General features: G+C 32.9%; 1 protein-coding gene across 3 annotated transcripts in view; it reads left to right on the forward strand.

The window, feature by feature from the left end:
• grh (grainy head) overlaps positions 1-14,748 on the forward strand; it is a 71,174-nt gene that overhangs the window by 5,992 nt on the left and 50,434 nt on the right. The gene's annotated exons all lie outside the window — the stretch shown is intronic.

Raw genomic sequence — 14,748 nt, forward strand, 5'->3', positions numbered from 1 at the left:
AAATGATCCGAAGATGCTTTCCAATTCTTATCAAATGATTTACTTTTAAACTGTACTGCATTCTATCGGGCGTTCAAATAAAAACCTGGGCTGGGAAGTCGTTGGAAACCGTCAATTGTTTTTCGTTTTTAAAGCGTAAGTTGACAGTTGTGTTAACAGCTATCTTAAAATTTACAAACAAAAAAATCTTTCTGTTTTTTTTCTTTGCAGTGTTTTAGATTAACTAATAAACATGTGCAGTTATGTGCCCATTAAACATAAACAAATGTCATTCGTATCAATCGGTGGGAAATTCAAACTTTACACTCTTCCAAACGGTTTACTTTTTCAACGCCTACTCAGCCCAGGTTTTCATTTGAACGCACGATACAACACTATAAATTTATTCGTTATTATTTGTTGGTTATTTTAACATATTATCATTTAATTGAATCGCGCATGAGAATATTAAAAAAGAAATTTTGAATTATCATGTTCGATGGTGTTAATTTAAGGGATAATGTGGACATGATGACTGAAATTTATTCGAAAGTACAAATAGGACCCGTTTTACGACAGGGTTAGGCCCCAGCAAAACAGGGTCGTAAAATGAAAAGTCGTAAAACGAGACCAAAATATGATGTCATTGAACGAGATGGGTTCCAAAATTTGCAAAAGGGTGTATTAATGACAGCTGTTTTTGGATTTAAACATTTGGCATAAGTGTTTTAATTATCCTTTTATACAAAACGATTAATACAATATTTTTTAAAATATTTTTACAATAATAAAGCTTCTCTCTCTCTTTTGGAGCAATTGTACGTCACTGTGTGACATTATTTGGAGGTTTCTGGTTCCTTTCCCTTTGTTGTCAAGAACTGCACTTCTGCCGTCACGTTGGCACATCTTTCTGATCATCTTCAGACTTCCTCTGGTGTGCCAGCTTCATTGCAATTTTTGTCTTTCCAATTTTTTTGGGCACTACTTTACAAATGTTGTAAAACGGAACCTAGGTACTACTGTCGTGATTTTACGTCTTGCTCTAAATCTAATTAATCGTCACCTGACGCTTCAATTTAAGCCTTTTCAGAACGTCTGCAATATTTTGGTTGTCAACATTTTGATTTACTTCTTATTTAAATTTCCCAAATTGATTAAAAGCTTTTAAGTCAGTGTTTGTCATAACGCAAAACAATAAATGAATAAGCAAACAAAAGTCATCCGTACTGAGTACACATTACAAAATTTGTGACGGTTGAATAGTGTAGTAATGATCTTGTTGTTTGGGTTATGTCGTTATTTGAAGCTCGGACAGCGAACGAGTCGATCCGGAAATTGAAAATTTTGCAACATGAGAATGAGCTAAAAATAATCAAGATGTGGGTACAGAGAGCTCCGACGTTTGACCATGAACTTAACGTTCGTAACATGTATCTTCAAGAACACCCTTTCTAGCTAGCAGAGCGATCTTCTGCATTCAATTCTAGCATACCTACCTACTTGATTTTTCTAGCGAGCCGGCACGCTTACCTTATCTTGCAATTTGTACAAATGAGAGTCTCGTCATCTTTACTGGTTTAGGTTAGAGAGGCAATGGGTTTAAAAAAAATCTAATCTATGAGGCATAGTTTGGAGTCGATGGAGCTTGTCTTGTTCCAGTGTTGCGACTGAAATTTCCCCAATATTGTCAATAATTACACGAGACATAAGCGAGTATTGCAATCAATATACGTAGTTCTGGGTGAACGTAACGGCAAACTAAAAATTCACAAGGACTTTCTATTACGCCAGTAATACCAATCGGTTAAAAATACATGTTCAATAATTATCAATTACTGTCATATAAACTTTTTACCCATTGTAAATGTTCCTCTCGGTCATAAGAACCAGGTTCAAGGTAAAGTAGGTAAAATAATAATGAACGAGGCTTCGCGCGCCTGTTGTGAACACCTGAATAAATCTACGCAAGCGCAATGGATGCTCCTTTAATTGTGTGGGTTGATATCCGGGTCTCAACGTCTTTAAGACGTTCTCTCTTGATCGTTTCCAATTTCAGGCCGTAGCGAAATCTCATCTTGGAAAATTCCAAGATGGTGGTAGACTTTTCTCGAGAACCTCGCGCTTTCCTCGGAGCCTCGACAGTTAGTCGGGTTCCCAAAACCGGATGTCGAAAAATAAGTGAGATTTTAGTCGCCCGTTAATTAATGACGAATTACTAATGGAGTTGCTTTATTGATCGTTACAAAACGCTCCTCTTTGTTTTCAGACGTGATTTTTGAATTGATTTTGTTTGATCGCGCTTGTGACTAACTTCAAACATTCCATGGGTACGGTTGAAAGCTTGGAATCATTCATTTGTGCATTAGCATTACCATAATAATTGCTTGAGGCTATATGTGTTTCGACTGGTCGGTGCGTTTTTACACTAACAAATAATTTAATGGCAGCAGTTATAAAAAATGTAGACATCGTGTGCTGGTGCTTTTCCGAATACATTAAATGGTGAACGTTGAACTTCTTAGGTGCTTACTTGCCTGTAATTTTTTTTTTCTTAATTTGCACTGTAATTCAACTTTTTCAAGATCTGAAACATCAGAAATGCTATTTTTGACAAGCCGCTAAATAATATTCTCTTACTATTTTCGATTTTATATACATACATATTTTTCTTTATACAGGGTGTTTTCGAAGTCCACGTAATAAATTGAACCACCAATAGAACTCGTTAAAATAAACACTTTTTTTATTTATCATTTTTTCCGCAAATTCTTCAAAACAGAGTTAAAATTAAATATAATTTGAATCCAATTCATACCCACTCATGTGTTTACACATTCATTGATAACCAAGCGCGAAAAAAGAATTACTCGAATAAAATACAGTAAAAACTGTTAGTATTAGAACAGCGGTCGTTGTTTCTTCAAAAAAACTATAAAGATTTTATCGCACAAAAACATTTTCACTCACTCTTTCGTTTCAACTGATGATTATCGCATGAGCAAAGTGTCAAATTAGGGATTAGAAATATGGAAAAAAAAATATCCGATTATAAAGGATCAATACGTAAAAAATGTTTATTTTAAAGAGTTCTATTGGTGATTAAATTTATTACAAGGACTTCCATAACACCCTGTATAAGACTCGACTTTCAAAACTTTTTTTTTTCACCTTTGAACTGAAACTCGTTTGGATAAAAATACATATGTCATACTCATAACTAAATCTCCATTTTTATAGTCAACAACTTAATTTGCATTGAGTATTGTATTTAACGTCAATTACTTTTGTTTTGTAAAAACCATAAATGATCTGTGAAAATAGTGTAAATGTACAGCATAGGAAATAAACATTCAATAAAAATTATACTAAATATAATAAAATGCTGTGCATATTTTACAAAGTCATTTTTAGTTTTTCACTGTGTCAGTGTAATATTATTACTTAAAAAGAAATAATTCAGTATTTTTTACTGAATAAAATAGAATTGATTAGTGAACGCTTTTTGGGTTTTCCAAGTGTCGCATTATCCTCAAAATTTTCTCATGCATTTATTTAAGTAACATATCATGCGTTTAAATGAAAACTTGGGCGTTGAAAAAAGTAACCCATTTGGAACAGTGTAAAGTTTGAATTTCCCGCCGTTTGACACGAATAACATTTCTTTATGTTTAATCGGCACATAATTGACATGTTTGTTTGTAGCAAAGGGTGCCCCTAGATATTTGGTTCGAGAACAGGAATCGTTAGTTATTCTTTTAATGTAAAACATTGCAAAGAAAGAAGAAAAAACAGAAAGATTTTTTGTTTATAAATTTTAGGTGAGCTGTCAACATGCTCTAATTACAACTGCCGATTTACACTTTAAAAAAGCAACACAATTGAAGGTTGCCACCGCCCTCCCAGCTCAGGATTTCATTTGAACGCCCGATGTATTCATACAGTGAGTTCCAAATGTTTGGAAGAATGAAAATATTTTCTTTCCCGTTGAGCTTTTCGAAAAGAACTCGGATAGGTCAATTTTGTTTTTTAAGAAACATGCACAATCAGTCATCATCAATTTTTTTATTTTTTTTTAAATAGCAATCCCCAATTTTTGCATATTTGGATAGACTACTAAATTTTGATTGATGCCCATGTACTATTCCGGACACGGAATCTTGGCCACAACTGACATTTAACTGACAAATATGTGTGAACTGGCCTTTATTGAATATAACCCAACTTTTGACTCGATAATGCCATTTCCATGCTTTTTTGATGTCACAAGAAAAACTTCAAAGTGATTTTTAATAATTGTCATTTATTAATGACACTAATGGTTGGTTTACATCATTTTATTTAGAAATGTCAAAAAAATGTTGGCCAAGATTCCATGTCCGGAATAGTACCAGGTATGACCTTTGGACTGATAATTCCAATTTTACGTCGAAACTTCGACAAAAAAATAAACTCTTTAAGGTGTTCTTTGAATTAATTGTGAATTATGAGCGTGTACGCAAAAAATGGATTTTTGCTCAAAATCGATTTTTTAAATTTTATGGCTCTGAATGAAGTGATAACGGAAAACTCTTAAGTTTCGTAGTTTTTATTAATTTTTTAATAGGGTTACTCGTGCGGGCGGTAAAACTTAACTCACCCGGTACAGTTTTAAAGTAATTTCAAATGACTAATGCCATAAAAATGCTGTTGCAAAGTGTTTTTTTGCAACTTGAATCAACTTTAGGTATATAATATTTTTGAACAATCTAAAAGGGATGTTAACGATGTTAGCAAGTTTTTCTACATAATTGATGGTGGTATGATACTTCACAGATTAAAACGTCAAACAGCAAAAATAAAAATAGATTTATTAATGTTCTTTGCAAAAAACTGCACCGAAAATAATTTTCAGCGTAGTCAAGCAGAAAGTGATGGTGATCTTTCCCCATACAAGACGATATTGATGTGTTAGTGTTATTTATTATTATTAATAAATAATAAGTAATAACTCTATCACCAGATGATAGAGAATTGTATTATTTAAAACCACGAAGAAATAATGTCTTACAAACAAATTTAAACCAGTTTTTAAACATCAATATGGAGAATTTTCGGAAACAATAATTATAAATAAAGACAAAAGAAATAGTAAAGTAATAATCCATATAATAAACGATGAACCAACCGTACCTATACAAATATTCAGAGATTAGGTACTTTTCATTTTCTCTTCCTTCTTGTCGCGGGACGTTATAACCGCACTGTTGCCAAATTGTCTGTCACCTCCGTGATTGCCACATCTGCAACGGTACGTATAAAATTCTCGTTTCGAAATTAAATGCGCTGGCTTTCCGACTAACAGAACTCGGAAGCTTAAAAAGTTCGTCGTGTGGGCAGTTAATGGCAAAAAGCTGACACATTGCTAAATCGATTGATCATGTATAGGTGAACTTCCAAAAAAAAAAGTTCAAAAATTGTCGTGTGCAAAAGGGCGTTATTCAAAATTTTCGAGTTACTTAGCGTGTCGGATAGCCAATGTTCAAATATTTTTTTGGTAGAAACTTTGTAATATTTTCTGTGGCCGTTTGGTTGTAAAAAAATAAACAATTTTCAAAAATGTATTGCGTCTTATGGAAAGAATAAAATTCAAATGGCTGTATCTCTGTTCAACGCTCTCCAAAAATTCGTTAATTTTGCCGCATTTTTACGTTCCTCACTCCATTGCTCGAAAACTAAGCCTCAAATCGAAAAAATGTATTTTTTAAGATCGAAAGACCGATATTCTCTGATTACGATGGTGTTTATTATTATAATTTTGAGGGAATATTAATCAAGTTATGATTAAAAAACTAACGTAGCAACAAAATCTCTAAGCGATTAGAAATGCAAACTGAACAGAACCGAGAGGTGCGGGAGGGTGATCGACGATCGCGCTTATTAGCCCTGTAAGATTTTGTTGCAACTTTAGTTCTTTAATCATAACTTGATTAATATTCCCGCAAAATTATAATAACAAACACCATCATAATCAGAGAATATCGGTCTTTAGTTCTTAAAGAATACATTTTTTCGATTTGAGGCTTAGTTCTCGAGCAATGGAGTGAGAAACGTAAAAACACGGCAAAATGAACGAATTTTTGGCGAGCGTCGAACAGAGATACAGCCATTTCAATTTTGTTCTTTCCATAAGACGCAATACATTTTTGAAAATTGTTTATTTTTTTACAACCAAACGGCTACAGAAAATATTACAAAGTTTCCACCAAAAAAAAGATTTGGACATCGGCTATTCGATAAGCTACGTAACTCGAAAATTTTGAGTAACGCCCTTTTGCACACGACAATTTTTGAACTTTTTTTTTTGGAAGTTCACCAATACATGACCAATCGATTTAGCAAGGTGTCAGCTTTTTGCCATTGACTGCCCGCACGACGAGCTTTTTAAGCCTGCGAGTCGGAGAACCAGGGAATATTTTTGCCGTTTCATTTCCCGACGAGAATTTTATAATTCGTATCATGCGACTTGGCAATCATGGAGCTGACTATCTGGCAACAGTGCGTTAAAATGTCGCACGAGAGCCCACCGCTCAACTCATCTAAAAGAAAAATATAATTGACTCGATAATATGTTTGCACCATTGTCGGAAGGTTTGATGGTTTTCAATATAAACATTTTTAAATCATGTTTTTATAAAACCTGACGTTGTCAACTTGTAATCATTGAACGAAAGGTTAAATTATGATGTTTATAGTCTCAAGGGAGCGTCTTGAAGAGTGCAAAATTCGATGCCATAGCTTCTAAGGGGGATATGCAAAAAAACACTATCTCCTCTCTTTTTTTTTCGACTGAGAAAAAAATTTTAACCACTGGATTCTTTCCGTCAAGGTGCTTCTTTAAAAGAAACAGAGAAACTGAAAATGAAAATTAGTATTAACAAATGTTTTTATTTGAAAAAAATTAAATCGACCTATCCAAGTTTTCTACACATAAATTTGCAAAATAATTGTATAATAGACACTCATAAAAATAATAATTACAGATACATATTTTTATCAATTTGTAGAAAATATTTAGAATTATATATCTCACTAAAGACGAGAATAATTTTGAACCGAAGGAATTAAATGCAGAAACATTTTTGACATTTCAACTGCCACAAGTTTTAAATATTTCTATTTTACGTTGTATGTTCAGTACCAAAATTTGGTAGGTAAGGATCAAATCTAAAACTCTCCCATGAAAAGCTTCCGCAGACCATTTTTGGTAGTTTCCTTGTAATTAATGTTTTTTCTAAACGAATCTTGTAGGTAAATATTGTAAGCGGAAGCAACTTGACAGTGTATAAATTAATTCGGAAATCGAACGATCGTTTTAGAGAATATTCCGTACATCAGCGATTACAGAATCATGTTTTCCCAAATCTTGTCGAATAAAAATGACCTAATGACATCCCGTTCTTGAATTGTGATATGTTATTTAGATTTTTATTTTAGAGAGTGACAGTTTTATAGAAGTAAATTCTCACGGTCTCTTCGATCATTGATCGTACATGGGCGTCATATTATAGTTCCCGCTACGACATAGGACGCACTTGATTAATTGACTATGGTAAATAGAGCTTAGTCGCCAGATTAAGATAGCGGATGTAGGTATCATTTAATACCCACAAGAGGACATGTTGGATGGTTTTTGATATTTGTGATTGAAGAATAATTTGTCGAAAACTTTTCTGAATGAGCATGTCACCGATTTTATTTACGACTATATCACAACTACGAATGCTCTTTTTGGATTTAGAACACTTTCGAATTCTTCGCGGACATTGACTTATGTAACAGCTCTTGTTCGACATTTTTATCGATCTCACGGCAACGTGGTGTGCTTCATTCCGAAGGGTGTGCGCAGAATTTTTGACAGCGCTAGAGGAAGCTCGTTAGAAATGGCGTGGGTTTTATAAATTTGATGCATGCCGTTCTTGCTAAGGCGTTCATTATCAATAACATGTAAAATATAGCGCAATAACAATAAATCTTGGTAAACATTTGTGCAAGTGTCTTAATTATGATAAAACGCAACTTTGGTTAGACGGTGAGGTTGCAGATGCGACGTCCATTCATTGTATAAATCAATCCGCACATGATTAGTTGTTTGCTATAAATAAACCCGTTTTAGCTCTAAACGTAAACGCCAAACGGTAACGGATAGTACTAGTACTCTCCTGCTCAGTAGCAATCGCCCTGAGCTCCTTCTCCCCTCTTAATGCGACTTAACCTTGTCGTCTCCAAAGGTCAAAGAGTTATTTTACCGTAAGATATCTTAGTTAAAAATTCATTATTATTACGATACATGTAATTGTTCGCCAAATTTATTCCCAGATCTTATCGGTGGAAAGACCTTTCAACAACTCGATTACGCAAAGTCGCCGTAATGTCGGAAAATTTCTCTCGCGCAAAACACAATATTTTTATTAAAATTAATTAAAGCCCAGTACAACTAGATTTCATCACAAATTGTTAAATTGCCGTACCAACTTTGATTATAGGTTATATCGATCGATTTTTGACCAGTATATTTAAGCACGACCTCACAAATTGTTTTCATCGAACTTTACATAATCGTTTATTAGTATATTCAGCCTAAAATCATAGGTTACACTACTTCCTTTTACTGCTACCAATCGCCAAAGCTCGACGAGCTCAAAACTAATTTTCTGCATCGTACAAATTTCATTTTCCGTCTTGAAGTGTTATTTTTCTTTCCAGAAGAAAATTTTCAGAAAACTGTAATCGACCAGGCACACTTGACCTGAAACCATACATTTCGTAGTTTTTTTTTAATAGTTTTGTTTTCGGTGAATAATTGTCTGAAGTTTTTTTAATATGTAATTCTGAAGGCTTTATTTGCGTTACAACTGACAAATCAAATTTAATCATCTGCAATTATATATTTTTTGTGAGAATCCAATTATGATTATTCTCTCGATAAAGATGATATATGCTTCGTGTGTTCATTATGCTAACCGTTTAACGATTAAAAAATAATAGCCAACAGCAAATCACTTCTTAATAATTAATTATCTCAAACGTGGTAAGCTGCGTTTAGTTTTCTTAAAAGTTTTAGTTGCCGTGAAATTGTTTTGTCCTCAAGAGATAAAACTGGTTCATATTTTTTTTAACGAAGTATTCACAATATAATTTTACGAGTGAATTAATTATTATTGGCATAAGAATGACCAATGTGGTACTTGCATCGGGTGTTCATTTAAATGTATCCTCAAAGTTGGCGTTGAAGAGTCGATTGTGAACGCACCACTCGTCAATCAATCTGCACACTAAAAACACAAAGAACGCAAAAAGTGAGGTTAGATTTAAACAGTTGATCCGTGCCGATCTGTAATCCGTGGTGCGTTCACAATCGACTCCCCAACGCCTACTTTGAGGATAAATTTAAGGCTAAAATCAATTCTGTGTATTACGATAATTATTGTAAATTGACGGCAAGGGAATATTTAATCTGTTTGGTGTAGTTATTAATCTAATTTTGTAAAAGTGAAATTCGAAATATCTGTCTTGTTGGTTGATGTAACATTTTGTTAAATTTCCCTATGTAATTTTATGTATTTGGGTTAACTAAAATGAGTCTTAATGTTAATCAAGATAATATTCTTATCAAGTATTTATGTTCGAATTACATGTTTTTACGATCAAATTATTTTCGATATAGGATGCTGCCCGTCGAACTAATTAATTTTCCAGTTAAGTTTTATTGCTATATTGGAAATCAATGATCAAACTATAGTAAAAATGTTAGAACAGATTGTGCAAAGAGCTGGAAGGTATCGACGTCACGTTCGATCGATCCATCAAAATTTTTCTGATTGGTAGGGGAGAGGAAGTCAAATTGAGCGTCCACTCTGCGCATGATTTTGAAATCGCCCTTCACCTTTTTTAGAATATTCCCCGGTAACTGGTATCATTAATTGGTTTCACTCTTGTTTATTTAGTGGGCTGTTGAATATATGAATACATTGGGTGTGGTAACTGTATCAGTACAAAACAATTAAGAATGTTTCCCGTCGACCAATGAGAGTACCTTACGCGATACAAAGTGTCACACAATCCGAATTATATGACATGGCAATAAAGTACTTAATTGAAAACTAGATAAAATAATGACAGTCTTCAGACTCATCTAACAACTTATCTCAGGGTACTATTCATTTCGTAATAAGAATTTATTTGCATATAAATGGACATATTCTGATTACGCAATTTTTTTCCGATTGAGATATAAGTTACTTTGACGGTAATCTGTTAACTGACACTTCGATCGCAGAATAACAAATAAATTTACTTCTTTACAACCTCATTTATTGCCAACGTCCTTTTCAGTTCAAAAGTCTTAATTTTAATTTACTATAATGACGCAAGATCATCGGACCACATTTATATGTATCGATAAGCAAAATTAACACATGCATTTTACTCTCATTATTATCGAACTCACAGCAATCCATTAACTTATTCATTTATTCAAATGCGAACAGCAAAACAAAACCATTAAAAACCAAAACATTCCATCCAATTTGATTATTTTACTTGTTATATCTACCATATTTTTACAATTTAGATCTAAATCCTGATAACCACACTAAACATTTGAACGTGACACCTCCCCTACATTCTTGATGTTTCTGTGTTGTCCGCAGTCGTTGTCAATATTAATTACCATCAACCGAAATTACAATCAAAATTCGTCGACATTATTTAATTTACTCTCGAAATAAATGACCTTCAATCTAAGTTAAAATTAGATCTACCTAAAAACTTACTCATTATCTGTTCGTATAAAACACATCTAGATAGAGTAAAACATCACATATTTTTGTTCCACTTCTCGATACACATTCTACAAATTTAATGAATTTTCAAATTTATTAAAACGTTCCATCGCACCTTCAATTTCACTGAATTCGAGAACAGATCAGTTTTTTACACTTGTCAAATTTTTTACGTTAATTTAATTGGTGACATTCTAATAATATAATGAAAGTGGAATGGTATTTATGCATTTCAAATGTCAAAGGAGTTTCATTAAAAAGATCTAAATTGACTCGAAAAGAAATAATTTAAATAATGTTGACGCCATAAGAGAGGAAACCCATGCTATTGGTAAATTCTATCGGGTGTTTTATTTCAGGTGTTGAAGAGTCGATTGTGAACGCACCACTCGTGTAAAACGTAAGATTGAAACAGCTGTGCGTTCACAATCGACTTTTCAACGCCTATTATGAAGTGGAATTTAAAAAACAACCGATGTGATTTTTAAAATTTTTGTGATAGGATTAACATAAATTTTAAAAATAAAGGTATTTTTGATTTTCGATTTTGAAAAAGTGCCATAAAAACGAAAAACTGATTTTGAAACTAAGTATCTAGAATTGATCTAAATTGGCAAAATCGCGGGGTTTACAACTTCCAGTTTAGTTAATAATTATTTTCCTGAAAAGATGCATCTTATGAAGTTCTACGAGCGTGCAAAAATTCGAATTTCTACCCCTAAAGTTAACGAAAATATCAAGCTATTTTCGTTTTATGTGCGACACACTGTATAAAACGTCCAAGATAAATTATTTTTCGAAATATTGTGTAGTTTCTGCAACTGACAGTTGACAGAACTGGTTTCTAATTTTTGGTGGTATATACAGGGTGAAATTGAAATGCATCATAATATGTAAACCATAGTATCTACAATAAGTTAGTAAACTGAAAATGCGTTTTTTTTTTTTTAATTCATAAAGTCCAGTTTAACTTAATTCCATCCCGAACGAGACGCCTCTGGAAGCTCTAATAAATCGAAACATGAATAGCGGGAATAGCGTTTTAAAAACAGAGAGTAAATTCTGAGTATATCGATTTCACCCTGTATTGCAGTGTTGTTGTGCTGGTGGATAAAAATTTTTTAAAATAATTAAAGGAATAAATTTATAATTTGTGTTTACGTTTGGCTAGTGTTTTACAACGCAATTTAAGTTTGACGTCTACGAAACTGACGTCATTTTAAGTCATGGCCACTGATCAAAAATCACAAATACGCCGAAATATTAGTGCAATTTTGAGACAACGAAGTAGTCCACGTGATGTACCGATTTGATCTGACAGTGACGATTATGTGATAAATTAGTCAAAGTCAATCTTGCGGTTGAAGTTGACACAACGTAACCATAAAAACGATAAAAAAGTGGCGAAAGAACGGCATTCTGTACCACATTATTATAATAATAAATAACAGGTACGAAACCTGATTTAAGTATTGAATGATCCGTACCTAGCTCCAAAACTAGCTAACAAACCAGTTATAATAGAGTAAACCTCTACAAAAAGTATGTTGAGGTAGGTTTTCAATAATGCAACTGGTTAAAGAGCAACTGTTGGGGTGTCCCAAACTGGAATATCAAGTAAAGACACGCTCTCACCCACACCAAGCCAACTTGATCTTCCTCTTTGCATTTTCACTCTGGCATTCTACTATACGAGTTGAACGATTACTACAACAGTACTCAACTATTATTATGATTATTCTGTTGTCCTTCCTAGTAACCTTGTCTGTCGTGGTCGACGTCTTTTAACATGCTTTACGTGAACTTAAATGCTTCTCTTTTTACAGCACACTCCTAGATTTACAAGTGTGCGCCAAAATCTTTGCAGTCTTACCAACATCGCACGCTCATCCAATTAACGCTCATTAGAACGTTTGCTTGAGCTTGGTTCCGCGGATTTCTGTTAAATTACATTAAACACTTTGCCCAAATTAAAATTGTTACGTGTACTTTTTCTCTCAGAAATTGTTTCGAAATTTTTGTGATTTATGTTTGACCACTGGCGGTCATTATTAGAAACAAAAATGGGAGTATATGGTAGACAAATGTCAAAATTAATACAATCATTTTTAATTCGTAAATTATAGTTTTCAAGAGCATTAACATTTCTGATAACTTACGATATACTTTAATTTTAATATGTCATTGAAACATATTATAAAATATGGCTTTTATTCTAAGGTTGTATAAATTATTTTCATGACGGATAATAATTACCACGGCAAAGGCTTTTTTATTATTATTCTCTACGTCATTTGGTATTTATCACATATTTGCCGCCGCAAAATGCTCATCCCACACAGCTATAACAACACGCTTATCAAAGTTTTATGATCGTCATGCTTTCATATAAAGTGGACCATGAAACCTACGATTACGTCACAAAATGCATTTTCCGACATTATTAGTGTCATAGGTCAATGTCTGTCGAATATTTGTAAATAATTGTACAAAATGTATCTGAATTATTAACAGCCTCAACCTAAATAAATTAGTTAGAAATCGCTAATTTTTACTGCAAATGAGACAGTAATCTAAGAACTAGTTTCAAACGGATCTCAGGTATTACCTACCTGTGATTTCACATCTCAACCCCCTAACCTTTACCAAAAAGGGCTATTGTCCTTTTTAATAAATGATTTATATGCATAGAGATGTTCCTTGCATGTTTATTTAGTGTTGTTGACAGGCAGTTGCTTTGATAAATTCTAACTGCAAATTTTTTATTTGTTCATTCGTCTTATTTTTTTCTCTTTTAAATAAATGTCACGTTCTACCCTCAAAAAATTCACTAAGGATGAGATAAATTAGTTTTGATACATTCAAACGACGTACTTAAATGTATTTCGCAATTGTTATTATTGTTTGATGGCCTTCAAAGGAAAATTTCAAATTCAAATTTATTTGCATAATTTGGTCATATGTGAAGTAATTAAAGTAATTAAATTATTCCGAATTTGTTTCAACTTAATTGTTTATAAATATTTACGGTGCTGGACGTGAAAAATAATTCCACGTTAGATAATTGCCAAAGCTAAAATTTATCTTACGAAATCGTACAAAACATTTTATTCTGGTAAATTGTTAAAGATTTAACGTTTTTATTAGTTAGTATGTTTATGTAACATTATGTAAAATTTGCTTGCAACAAACACCGCATTCAGAACTAATTAATCTATATTTGAAGTTCAAATTTAACATTTTCTTGCCGTTAAGAAATATCCTGTGTGTGTCAATACTGTCAATGTATCGAACTATCGATGTGGAAGAAAGTTTAAATTATATAAATTAATCGATTCAAGCGCCCTCTTCATTTTATACCTCGCATTAATAGGGACGTTAAACTAAGTCGACTGGTCAAACTGTGGTATTATAAAATTGCGCAATCGCAAAGCGTTGAAGTGGGCACTACTTAACCTTATGTTAAAACTAAGTCACTTTTAATGTCTTAATATGAGTAGCTGACATATTTCATTCATTTGTGAATTTCAAAATCAATAAAATACATATTTAATTAACACACTAAAATAATCGATAACTGAATTTTGTGAAAGTTAATACACTTGGACCACTTACTGATAAACAGTTCTCATTTAAACGCCACAACACACACATATGTATACACAGTCATACACACACGCACACACACTAACGTTCGTAATGAATATGATTACACCGAAAAATAAAGATCAACGGTCAAATTTTCGAAACGTGTTCCTTAAATGATGCAGAATGTGTAAGGTGATTGTGAATTGAGCAAAGGAAGCTTAAGAAATGGAAATTGATTGCGAAACTGGAAAAAAAAAAACAACTTCATTGTCTGAAAATGATAACAATAGAACTAATAATGTTTCTGATTGGTTGGAATAATTTCCGATAAATTATTCTCAATTAGTAATTATTCTCCGGC

This window comes from Tenebrio molitor, chromosome X, assembly GCF_963966145.1.
Source record: "Tenebrio molitor chromosome X, icTenMoli1.1, whole genome shotgun sequence".
Lineage (NCBI taxonomy): Eukaryota > Metazoa > Arthropoda > Insecta > Coleoptera > Tenebrionidae > Tenebrio > Tenebrio molitor.